Genomic DNA, 13,340 nt, shown 5'->3' with positions numbered 1-13,340 from the left:
GCTTCCCATGGTGGCGCTGCACCGCTGGGGTGAGTCAGCGCTGCAACAGCTTACCATGGTGGCGCCGCACCGCTGGGGTGAGTCAGCGCTGCAGCAGCTTCCCACGCTGGCGCCGCACCACTGGGGTGAGTCAGCGCTGCAACAGCTTCCCATGGTGGTGCCGCACCACTGGGGTGAGTCAGCACTGCAGCAGCTTCCCACGGTGGCGCCGCACCGCTGGGGTGAGTCAGCGCTGCAACAGCTTCCCACGTTGGCGCCGCACCGCTGGGGTTAGCGCTGCAGCCATCCCCGCCGCGGCTGCTCCGGCTGCTCTCTGCTGTTTGCCTCTGGCCATTCCCTCGTGGTTGCCGGTTGTCGGACCCCACGCTTGCGAATAGCGCTGCCTTCTGGCTCGCTGCGTTGCTCTCTTCCAGTGTGATCTCGGCTGGTCTCGCCCGGAGAGGGCCAGCCGAGATCACGAGACAAACAAACAAAGCAAGTTCGGAGCAATATAAAAAGAGTACAGCAAGCAAGCACGGAAAGCGCGTAAAGAAAACATTGCGGTGGGTGACACGCTGCTTGTCCAGAAAGTTACAGCATACTGCTGTACACTCACGACGACGTGACGACGTCTTCAGTTACTTGTGCCGACGTGGGGTGAAGAGCGTCCGCAGCGGACGGTGGTTGCTCCTCGCTGTCCGGGCGTCATTGCTGTGGCTGGCCGTTCGTCGGTCCCGTCCGCAGGCCGCGGAAGCAGCCGCTCTCGCGTGTGCCTCGGTGCGCTCGCTCTCCCCCCCCCCCCCCCCCCCCGGCGCTCCTGTGAGCGCCGCTTTTACGCCACTCCGTTTGTGCGCATGTTCCGGGGTGTATGCGCACTACACGTATTTGTCCCGTCTCACTATTCATCACACACGCACGCACGGGCTTATGACGCACTCACGCTACTATCGCTGTTCGATGTGCGCACTTCACAGTAATCCCCCTGCGCGGGCACTCGTAGGGGCTGAGTGCCTGCAAACTATTATATGACATCATCTTGGAGTGGCGTACGTTATGACATGTCTTTCTCATTCTTAACAAGTGTTTCCACGATTGCGGCGAACACGGGAGTTTTTTTGGCCAATATCCGCCAATCTGCCTCAGTGGGTATGCTTGGCTTACAAACGTACTCAGGGGAAGCGGGGCGGTCGCCGAGAGCCACGCACACACTAGCACAGGGCATGTTCTTAATTTTGTAACTCCCTGGCGGTACCCTCAATTTTAGCAGTATACCCTTAGTCGGTATGGCTATGCTTGGCTAGAAAAACGTGCGCTGGCGACGCTAGGGCAGTTGTCGCGACGCACGTACACACGAGCGCTGGCCATTTTGTTAGTTTTCCTAACTGCAATGCGGTTGCCACGAGGACCACGATCACGTGCGCACACTCGGCAATTTCTTGGTTATTCTTCCTGACTTCGGACTAATTACGAATTACGAATTCGTACGAATTACATATAACAAAAATTACAAATTTTAAAACACCTTCCCCGTTCACAACAGCGTTCCGGAGCTTCCCGCACAACACAATCAAGTACAAATGAGGTGTTTGTTCCTTGAAAATGAGCCAGATCCAGAAACCAAAACTTAGTCGGGTAAAACTGCATTGGAAGAAAAAGTTGGCCACTTTCGCTTCAAGAGAGGGTGGTAAGAAAATGGTTGGGATAAAGCCCTTAAGACGCGTACGCAGACTGTAGTTCGTTCCGAAAATGAGCCACATCCTTCTGTTTCAGGGATCGCAAAATGGACCAAATTCTTTTGCCCAATGGGAGTCTGTTTTTGGCTCGACTGTTCAGACTGTTTTGAGGGTGTTTCAGGAAGTTTTTTTTTTACTTTTCGGAGCTGTTTACTGTGGATTGAGATGGTAATTCGGAGATAGGCGTAATATTTCTGAACAAAATGAAAGTGAGGGAACAAAATGAAACAGAGCGATGTTGAAAACTTATTTCATTTCTTCTTGCTCATCCCTACGAGATTTGGCTAAGACGTTGCGCTGCTGAGCACAAGGTCGCGGGTTCGATTCCCGGCCGCGGCGGCCGCTTTTCTGATGGAGGCGAAAAGCAAAAACGCCCTTGTGTACGAGATTTCGGCGCACGATAAAGATCCCCAGGTGGTCAAAATTAATCCGGAGCCCTCCACTACGGCGCGCCTCATCGCCTGCGTTGCGTCGGCGCGTTAAACCCCACAATCAATCAATCAATCCCTACGAGATTACTGTGGTTATATTTATTTGTTTACTCCCATATTTACCATTTTCATACTTCACTAAACAGCCGCCTCTTACCAGCCCCGGATAATCTCCCCCGCCCTCTGAGAGAAAGAACCACCACTTTAAAGTGAAGAAGATATGGGCAGCCTTGTTTTGAAGCATTTTGCAAAGTCATGGAAAATCAATGAAAAATGTCCTTACTTCGTGAGTGCCTTTAGGCGTGAACAAGCGAACTATCGTAGGGAAGAATTCCAAAACAGCTACTAATGGTGCAAAGGGAGCTCATTTGCTCTCCGTGTATGGTTGTACCCTTCCTGAAGGCCTGTTGCATATTTTAATTGCATCCCACCAACTCTCCCTTGCCCTATGCCTGAAAGTCAATTTAAATAAAAATCTCATTAGCGTTCCTCGTCAACTTCAGTGTTTCACTTTATTATGATCCAAATCGAAACTTATCACCGTAATATTGCCCAATATCACGGCATAATTTTTAATTATTTGTGGCAATAAACTTCCGCAGCTGGCTTGTAAAATATATCATATAATAGCTTTGACGGCATTTCATTAGGATCCGGTGACAAACCTCCGCTTGTTGCCCAAATTCGCGTTAGGTGGATTTAGAAAAAAAAACGCCTCAAACGTTCACAACACATCGTGCCTACATGGAGACTTGAAATTTCCAGGGACACAGCGGTGAGGTCACCAGAAATAGGTGCATTCTGCTTCGACTAAAATTTGGGAAGACGATGAGGGTTCCGCGCCATGGTCCACGCTGGCAAGAGTAACCAATTACGCGTGCTCTCCGCACTGAACAAGCTCTGGCGCCTAGCAAGTTGTTTGAGAAGGGCAACCTTCACTCTCCCCCCTCCCCCACACACACTTGAAAACTCCAACCTAAGTGCACCAAACTTGTATCATGAGCGCAAAGGGCATTAGCGGGTAACAGGTTGTCCACCGGGCTAACTATACCGGTGGGTAAGGATTATCAACCATTGTCTGGAGGAATGTTGTTTAATAAAAGAGCTCGGCAGAAGCTCGGATGCAGGCTTTGGCCGAAAAACACTGTTCTGGACTAAGAAGACAGTACTGAAGAGACCGTGCTAGATCTTCATCGGGTCTGTCAGTCGACGATGATGTGATTTCCAGGAACGTTTCTCCCTTGGGCTCTGCCTTCATCGGGTACGTCGTTGGGCGAGCAGTTGCACTGCAACGTCCCTTGCCTGGTCAGGGAAGCGACCAAACATTGAAGGCAGAACCTCTTCTCCTGCAAGCGTGCAGACAAATTCACCCTGAAGCCTTAAGAGAAGTTTATTGGCGACGAAAATACGTACCTAACTGCACCAGCTAAATTTTAGCGTAGTAGTTACGTGTAATCCAAGCACACAAATCTGAAAGCCTGACATTTTTCATCAACGGAAATGTTCAAGAAAAAGAAACGCGATCGTAAAGCCGCACCTGAATAAGGAAAAAAGCATGCGAGGAAAGCCAGTCATCTAAAGACACTTCTTGCTCTGAGGGCTGCGAATTGAGCCCACGGAATTTCCCTTAGATTTCCGCCGTTTCAATCCCACCCTAGGAGTGCCTGTTTTTCGGTGGCTGCTACGACCGGGTGGGAGAACATTGGTCAATCCCAAAGACCCAAAAAAATGTTTGAATGTAAAGGCTTCACATATGTAGAATAGTACTGATAACCACGTCATGTTATTTTACGAATATACGGTTATCTACGTTGACCAAGTGGATTAAGAGAATGGGACGCAGGGCCACCACAACGCGTGGGTTGATGGTGTCCCAAAACTTCGTCCCATATTCCAGATAAGTAAGAGAGAGAAATAGAGAGAATCAAAACTTTTATTGCCGCAAGGGCTAATTCTGGGAGGGGTGAGGACCGAGGGAGGAAGGTCCCCGTTGAATTTGGCAGCCCGGGCGAGGATGGCATCTTGCACCGCCGAATCCAAGCTGCCCAACGCCCTCGCCCAGTGCTCACCGTCTCGGTAGGGGGGGGGGGGGGTTGGGGGGCATTGCCAGAGGAGGTGATCTATGGTTTGGACCACACCACAAGCGTGGCAGTGGGGTGAAGGGTACAGACCGGGGTACATGCGGTGCAGGCGGGACAGGTAAGGAAGGGTGTACGTTTGCACTAAGCGCCATAGGCGTTCTTCCGTGTGAGAGAGTGCCGGGTGTTCAGGGGGCAGTAGATGGCGGGAGAGGCTGTATTGAGACTCTCATGAAAGGAAAGGAGCCGATCTCTAGATGACAGGGCTCCATGGAAGGGTTCAAGGCTAGGGCCCGCTCGGAAGGTGTGCTCTCGAGCGGCTCTGTGCGCTGCCTCGTTCCCTCCCACGCTCGTGTATGCTGGGGTTCGTACCAGCTCTGTGGGGGAGTGAGGGGGTTTTGAAGAAGGATTTTGAGTGCCCGGGCAGAAATGCGGCCCCGGGCGAAATTTCGAATGGCCGTGTTCGAATCGCAGATTATGATCGCAGGGGAAGGCCGCAGTGTTAATGCAAGAGCAATAGCCGCCTCTTCCGTAGTCGCGGGGGGAGTGCGAAGGGGGAGGGTGGTAAGGGGGGGACTGTTGGGAGCGTTGATGATTGCGACCACGTAGGCGTCATGGTGCCTGTAGCTAGCCGCGTCAACATAAACAGTTGTAGGATGCACTGGGTATCGCTTCGTAAGGGCCCGCGCACGCTGCTCCCTGCGGGCTCGATTGTGCGTCTGGTGCATGTTACGGGGAATAGGCCGAACGATGAATACATCATGGATAGTGCTAGAAATGACAAGAGAGGATTCTGTAGTGAAAGGGAGGTTGATTAGAAGTCTCCGGAGGAGCGATTGACCTGTTGAGGTTGTTGCAAGGCGGGCCTACTGGCTCACAAGATGAGCTTTGAGGAGCTCAGATGCTGTGTTGTAGACACCAAGCGATTATACACGAGCGTAAGTAAGCATATTCAGCCTTGAGGTTGCGCATGCTACACTCTTTCTGAACAAGGCTTCAAACCGTTGGCCCAAGGGAAGTTCAACTGACAAACCAGTGTAATGTGTGGTGTCAATCAGCGTTAACCAGTGGAATAAAAACGTATATTTTTTTTTCAAACATTATATTATATACTGAATTCCGCTCTTCTATAAACCGTCGTTATAGGTATCCTTATATTTAGACATATTAGGAGAGCACAAAAAAGCTTAAATACGTCATCCTTCTAAAATTTCTGATGGGTTGGTACAAACCTTTCCAAAGCAAAATTGCACGACCTGCATTTTATGACACTCGCTGTCTCATTCTTTTCGGAGACAATTAGCAACCTCTATTCCTGGCAGCTTATACGCCGCAGGAAGTTGGAATGACATTTTATAAATCATTTTTGATTAGTGCAAATGCGGAAGATTTCAATCCTTCTTTGCCTTCGGGAATCTTGATCCGTGGAAACCGCATCCGTATAGCAAAACACAGAAGTGTACCTGGTCGTGAAAAACCTCACGTAACTATGGCGCAACAATATCTGGAAAAGTACACACGCACTGTACATGCCCAAATTGAGCAGGGGTTATTCCGATTTCAGCCTGTTCTCAATGCACATCCCACGTATTCCAAGCCACGCAGACAGGGGAATTCGTCGTATTGACTCTCATGGGAGTAGGAATAAGGCGCTCTGTGCCCTAGTTGACCTTGCGCCATAAACAACTAACCATCATCAAGGGAGTAGGAATAACCCAAGGAAACCGTGTTCTTCGTCGATCGAGGAGTCGTCGCGCCATAATGCTTGCAACCCGGGCTAGTTTTCTTGCTGGTATCGCAGCTTCTGTAACTTCACATGCTGCTGCAGACACTGCCTCGAGGCATATACACATTTTTCAATAAAAGCTCTTCGGAACCTATTTCTATAAAGTATGCACAGCGCAAATATTCGGTCGAGCCACTCATACAGACTTTTACTGGCAAATTTTGACCAAAAGCCGGTGGGAGCGAACGGTTCCCCTTCCAAAGAGCAGCACGTTCTCCGTGACCCTCCTTATTTCCTGGTTTCTCCATATTGTGCAGTCCTCGTCTGGCGACTGCTCTCACGCAACAGTTTTCGGTGGACAGCGTGTCATGAGCAACCCCCCCAACGGTTATGTGCCGAAATCCCCTAAGGTGTATGCGGCGAAACCCTCCCAAGGAGTATGTCCAGTCAAGAAGGTATGAAGTGTGCCAACAGCTAAAAGCACGGGGAGGGGTGAAGAGGAAGAGGAAGGAGGCAAGCGTTTGGAGAAAAAGGAAGACGAGGGAGAACCAGGCTACGCTCTTGGAACAGACGCCAGCGTTAACGGGGCCTGATTACGCTTCAGGCCTTCCGACAGGAGTTCCAGGCTACGATCCTGGAAGAGCACGAGAACAAGCTAGGCTACGCGAGGCACCGATTAGGTTCCGCACAACATCGGTTCAAAAGCGCACCTAGGACTACACTCCCCTGGCTCTTGACGGTGACTGACAAGCTCACTACCTACCAGCAGCACTACGATACACAACGGGCGCTTGATCACTACATCAAATGGGCCGACATCAACTTTAACATGAGGCGACACAATATTTAAAGACTTTTACGTGAACTTCGGACACGGGAATGCCTTTTTGACTATTTATCAGCACATGTGTACTGTAAAATACCATCCTCGTCAATTAAACTGTTTTAAATGCAGAGCATTTCAGTAACTCACGATGTCACCCGCGTTGGCGTCCGTAGTCCGCGTCCGCATCGCTCCCCCTACACTATATAAATACTTGCCGGCGCCAGGTTTCGATCCTACGACTCTGCGGGCGGAACGCAAGGTGCACGGTACTCTACCAACTGAGCCACAAAGCCGACACAGAACGGAAGGTTACGAACGTGCCTTATATCCTTGACTCATTCAACCGTCGGCCAGAGGTGCGCCCTCTCCCCCACGTCCCCCTCGCCTTCTCTCCGCTCGCACGCCCTCTCTCGCCGCGTTCGGTTCGGGCGCACAACAGGTGGGGACATGCGCAACACCCTCTCTCGCCGCGTTAGGTTCGCGCGCAAGAACAGGTGGGGCGCTCGCATCGCGCTCTCTCGCCGCGGTCGGTTCGCGCTTAAAACATATGTCGTTCGCGCGCGCTGCGGTCGCTAACATCTGTGGCGTGATCGTGACGTCAGCATCACGCGTTCGCGTGGTGGCGATTTCGGCGCTATAACACTCTCTCACGAGGGGCATTGGATTGGATTCGATTGGATTGGCTTGGATTGGCTTGTATTTGGATTGGATTGGATTAAAGTGGATTGTGTTGGATTGTGTTGCGTCATAGCCGCGCCACGTTGCGTCATAGCCGCTCCACGTTGCGTCATAGCCGCGGCAGGGGGTTCACGGCACTTTTCACCATCGACTTCATCGACAATGTCTACGCTGGAAGACAACAATTACAACAACAACAACCAATACGTAATCCATACGACTTGCAGGCGCGCCACCCCGCAGAAATGCTCTGCATTTGATCGTGCCCCTCGCGAGGGGGATGTTTCTTTTTTCCGTATATCCTCTTTACTTAGTGAATTGACGTGACATGGCGGCATCCCCGACTTGCTTGCGATGTGGTTCTTTCCTTATTTCGTTTTTTTGAAAACGGCTGAATGTTCCTATGCGGTTTTATTCTCTCCCGCGGAAAGGAATCAGCCGCCGTTCAACCCCATCCAGCGTGCAAAGAGTTCGCCAGCAATTTTATTCTGCTTTCCTCCTGGAGTGAATAGAGTATCTGGCACCGCGCCGGTTGCGGGTGGAATCAAACCACGCCGGTAGAAATAGAGGAGCTCTTTCATTCTCGAATTACGCCCAACATTTCTTGGAGTGAAATAAAAGGGGTGACTACAGAGAACCAGTCAGCTAGAGCGCCCAGTTTTGTTCAATGTGTGGACCGATATGGCTTCTCGGTACATTACGGACATGAAGGGAGGGTGGGGTGTGCACGGCAGAAAAAATATTGACGTAGCTTGTACTAGCTGGGCAAGGCTGAAGAAAGAGCCGATATGGTCACACCTATATTCGCGTGAAAAACTCGGATGCTGCACGTCACGTGGCTTTGTGAGCTTGCAGCTGAAATTTCTGCATGACTAGCAGGCCCGGATCATTTAGCCCAGGAGGCTTTCACATCTCTACCAAAATAGAGAGCGTTAGCACGCGCTAAAACCAGCGGCAACCGGATTTGCAAATTCGACATCTGTAATGCGAACTCGGCGTCTGTTCACCCAACTTAAGTCATGAACGCACGTGAACTGGTGAGGAGCACAGCACGCGAAAGATTCCACCACAAACACTAGGCGGAGTTTTTTCGAAAGTCGAGCTGGCCGACGCCCGGGGTTCCGCATGAGGTGCACGCTCGTGTGTGCTCTGTATTTTGCGGAATTTTTTTGAGCTCCTCACGCGGTGCCAGCACGCGTATAAGTCGGGCGCCCTTAACAATGCGCCCACTCAGGCTTTCTCGGTGTTTTCCTTGATATTTTTCTGATAAGGCTCTACGGTACTTCTAGCTGTTTAAACAGCTATGCTGTTGAAAAGCATATTTGTGAAAGGCTTAGCGATGCACCTCGTTTTCTTTACTCTGGCAAGTTGGGGGTTGTCTGGAGTAGAAAATCGCATAGTCTCCGAATTCCTGTTCATCTATGGCCAACAAAACGCTCAATGAGAAGCTGGAACAGCCTTGTCAGAAGCCCCAGTAGTATTTCAAAAACAGTCTTACACCATCACTGCTCTGTATAAATTTATTGGTGAGTAAGCCTTTATTTAAAAAAATTCGACAGCTTGGTACGAAAAACTGGTCAGATGTTTCATAACTCCGCGGAAGAAAAACATTTGCTAGACGTAACATGCCAAAGCTGGAGACGCCTTCCTAGAGCATGCATCGCTCATTACATTTAAAACCTCGCATTTAGCCAAGCAATTGATCTTTCCCTAGATTTAGGTTCGCCTACGGTGATTTTTATGTCAGAATCCAGGAAATTTCTACGCCCAGTGACCTGGGAACGCTAGGTGGTAGGTGCTGCTATGGCCAAATGGTACAATGGCATGCAGCAGGAAGCGAAAACAGCTGCAGTTGGGTACCACTGTTTCAGGAACCCATGTTGTGTATTGTCAATTAGGCATGCATAGTCTTCTTTTAAGTGCAATTTTTGAAGCAAAGAAGAGGCTGTCGATAGAGCATTTCGTTTTGCCCAATCTTGGCCGAGATGCTGTCCAGAGCAGACTTTTCGGCTGCAACTGGCATGCCTTTGCGGGCGGGCATGGGCGGGTGGCATTTTTTATAGAACCGCATATGTGATGGCTTTTGCGAACCTCCACAAAAAAATCACCCGCATTTCCCCGAGGGGGAGCATGGGGAAGTGCGAATGCACGGTTGATGCTATGAGGGGGGCTATGTTGAACTGTGTTGGCATTCGCCTCTTAGTTACATTATCACCCCCTTGTGATCAACTCTGGCATTCACAAGAATCCATCTAGACTGCGGAACCGGCGACCGATCTCGACGGAGGCGCGCGCTAGACTGAACTGCGCCGCACCTCGCGCGGTGAAATGCGAGAGCGCGCGACATCAGGCGAACGCACTACGTCATCGCGCCGTTGCTACACACGCTCTCCCTCCGCTCCGCGCCATTGCTAGGGGCGAGGAGGACGCGATAACACCTGTTGCTGAGCTGCGGTGGACGGACGGTGGACGAGTGATTCAGGATCGCTTAAGAAGTGCATTTGCACTTAAAATTGGGCCTCCATCTTCAGCCGTGCCTAGAGAGAGAGATTGCACAGACTGTCTCTGAAAGTGCATTAGAAGATACGGCAGCGGTTGGGGCTATCCCGAGAAAGGGTGTGAAGTATAGTTAGGGTATCGTCTCTTCTTTGGCCCAAAATTTCGAAACTCGATTGCAAAAGCGTGCTGTAAGTTGGAAGTTATGTTATCAGAACGTCTTCTGGTTGCACAACCCTCACCGAACATCATATCACCACAGGTGACAGCCCACATCAAAGTGCAAGCTTGGGCTCAGCAATGCAAACTAGCAGGCACTATTCAGTGACTACATTCACGATATCCTGCACACAACTTCATTCGCCGACCTGTTTCCCACAGTGTTAGTGCTCCAGGGTTGGCGGAAAATAGTCTGTGAGCTTCCTCGTACCCGAGGAACATTGGTAGGTTATTGCACGCCCAAGGGTGGCAGATCCTAAAGGTCCAGGGTACACTGGTTGCTGGCACAGTTAGTTTCGACAAGCAAAGGAGTTAGATAGTTCTTGCCTCTCTCATTGCTGTTTGCAGGTCCCTGTGCGTGATGGAGATGTTAGTACTTGTATTTTACCGGCGATGGCCTCTCGCATGGAGTTATTTATATCTGTATTTATTTATACCCTAGGAACCAAGAGAGCATAAAAATGGGGTATACATCAACCTGGTGCAACAGTGTGAAAACTACATTAGGTGAGGGAACCATAATAATAAAAAAGTAGCCAGAAACAACATCTAACACGGTTAAGGAGAGGCAAACACCCATTGTGAACCCGAATAATACATTTACCAAAAAAAAAGGGTGGCTACAAAGTATCACCGGCTTCTAAATAGGGTACCAAAGCGAAGTTGAAACGTGGTAGCTCTAACATCTTTCTTTGTGTGCGATATAATGACGTCCTACCCACAATCATCACCGCCTTTGTGGGTAGGGCATGCCATTATATTTCACACAAAGGAACATGTTACAGGTATGGCCAAAGGAGAAGACACTACGAAAACTGGGTGCGTAATCGTACAGTACAAGTAAAAATTGATTGCGATGCTCCTTTTGTGGGGAAGGCAACACCACCAACTTGTAAACAGTGATCGACAGACGGCTGGATGAGGTACTCTGTAAATTCGACATAGCCGTGTTGAACAATGTCTTCATCTACTAGAAAATATTTCATACCCATGTTCTGCATGTTTCCTTTCTGTGAGATTCCTTTCTATGGGAGTCATAGAAAACGTACGTCGCCCGACATGTGGAGATAGCGGAATATTTCCGTGTGATGCAGTAATTATGAGGGTCCTATGTGAATGTAAACTTTCCAAGCAATATCTTATTATTAAGGGTATTACTTTTGTGCTTTCCCTTGAATATAGTAAAATATGCTACGGCTTTCTTCGGATGAAATCACTGGTAGTTTATTATAGTATCGATGTAAAATAAAACCTAGCCATTCTGGTTTTGCGCCTCTCTTTTGGTTACGGAGGCTGTAGGGCACAAGCATAAATTTTCACCGAAGGAAAATGTGATGAATTTGTGTATTTTGTTTCAAAGTGGTAACAGAGGCTGTTTTATGCGTTTTGCATGTTTTTTTTCAGACTTCTACAATTACTGGACCAGTGAATATTTTTCTTGGAGAATATTTCCTCTCGGAGGGAAACTGCATGGAAGAAATATATGCGAGCGGTCAAAGATACGTATTTGAACCTACCTAAGAAGCCAATCATCCACGTGTTCTATTATAGCCGAATAAATTGGTGAAGCTCTCTCGCTATTCGTTCACGATTATTTGCACGAGACGTTGTATATGTTTACATGTTCCAACCGACTCCTACATTGCATTAGATAACTGTTTTTTACACATAAATATTACATTCTGAGCGACTGAGAATAAATAAGAGGGCGTCTACATACGCATCCCAACCTATGTCACTTTTGTCACCTTTCGCACAACCCTCCCCCTCCTCCCCCCCAAAAAACAATAAGAACTCAGTAAACAGAAATAAGGTGATACAACAGGCACGCATACACTGCGGCGAGCATAGATGCCGACAGACGGTAAAAAGGGAACATCCTTTTATAGGTTCCTTTTTTGTACCTAAACTTACCAGAACGATCTTCTGCCTGCCGGAGGTTTTCTTATATAAAGCTGAGAATTTGGAGGGATAGTTTTATGCCATATTTGAACTGAAGTGGCGTATCACAAACAACATTTTTTTGCATTGGTGTGCGTCAAACTTTCCAGGAGAACGTTTGTTTCGATTTTTCTGCGAGCAGCCTGCCAACCCATTACTGAAGATGCTCTCGGGAAATTCGTTCAAAAAGTATTTAGGGGCAATGTTTTTATTCGCGGCTTGAAGCGTCGAAGTACCATCACTTTGCAAAGGTCGGTCATCAAATGAATACGATAAAATGGCGCAATAATAAACATAAAAACACTAAAATGAAACATAAAAACACTAAATGAAACATTATTCTACTCACTAACGTCAGGCGTAAGCATGGTATTGCCACTTCGAGAAAACAACCGCGGCGCTTCCATTGAAGTAAACGCTTGGAAGTTAACCCTACACTAATTGAAATCGCTGATGCTCTATTTTGTGCAAGCTTGACCACCAGTTTCTTTTCCCGCAATTTACGCTATAACATTTTATTAACCCCCGCGTTCGGCGAATGCCTTAATTCCACCTCATATTAACACGCTCACTTTAGTTCCTGTCATCGCTTTTTTATGAACAACAAAGACGTTCTGGTGATTGCAATGACGATACCTGGTGCGAAACGTACCTACCGACGGATGCGAGTTCTCAGCCAGGCGTACATAAATATTTATAACAAACAGCTTAAGCAATATCAATACAGAGATTCATTACTGAGAAAATAAAAAAATAGCGGATCCACACCGACAAGACTAGCAAAAAGCGTAATGCAGACAAAGTACCAAATATGAAAACCCCGAAATTTGAAAGTAAACAGTTAACACATGATGTGTAGTTGTTGCGAATAAATGTCTTGGTAGTTTTGTTTGAAAGTAGGGAGTACAATAGAACACCTCAAAACATTGTCTATATTACCCGATCGTAAGGATGAATGGACTGAGATAGAAAATTTGGGGAGAAACACACTACGGACTGGGCAAGCAGGAGTAAACTTCATAGGAGAAGCAATAATAAACAGCAGATAAACTTTTGTATGGTGGTATAAATGTCTTCCACACATCATATTGCTATCATGATCATCAGGAGCATGCCTAGTTAACATGAAACAGCCTACACAACACTTACTCACACCTATACTTAGTTATTAATGTTGAGCAGTTTTCTTCTCATCTCTGGAATGGGAGGTGGACACGAACCCGTGCGGTAGTG

At 48.4% G+C, this 13,340-nt stretch overlaps 1 long non-coding RNA gene across 1 annotated transcript in view; it reads left to right on the top strand.

Annotated features, from left to right (window-relative positions):
* Positions 1–11,746, top strand: part of LOC144146924 (uncharacterized) — a 47,682-nt gene extending 35,936 nt beyond the window's left edge. Inside the window, exon 4 of the long non-coding RNA XR_013317767.1 lies at positions 11,571–11,746. This is a non-coding gene — a long non-coding RNA (uncharacterized LOC144146924). The remainder of the gene's footprint in view (positions 1–11,570) is intronic.
* Positions 11,747–13,340: the final 1,594 nt, after the last annotated feature.

Source organism: Haemaphysalis longicornis, unplaced genomic scaffold, assembly GCF_048455015.1.
Source record: "Haemaphysalis longicornis isolate Haplotype H1 unplaced genomic scaffold, Haemaphysalis longicornis Haplotype H1 scaffold_7, whole genome shotgun sequence".
Lineage (NCBI taxonomy): Eukaryota > Metazoa > Arthropoda > Arachnida > Ixodida > Ixodidae > Haemaphysalis > Haemaphysalis longicornis.
This window is presented reverse-complemented; position numbering and strand designations above follow the sequence as displayed.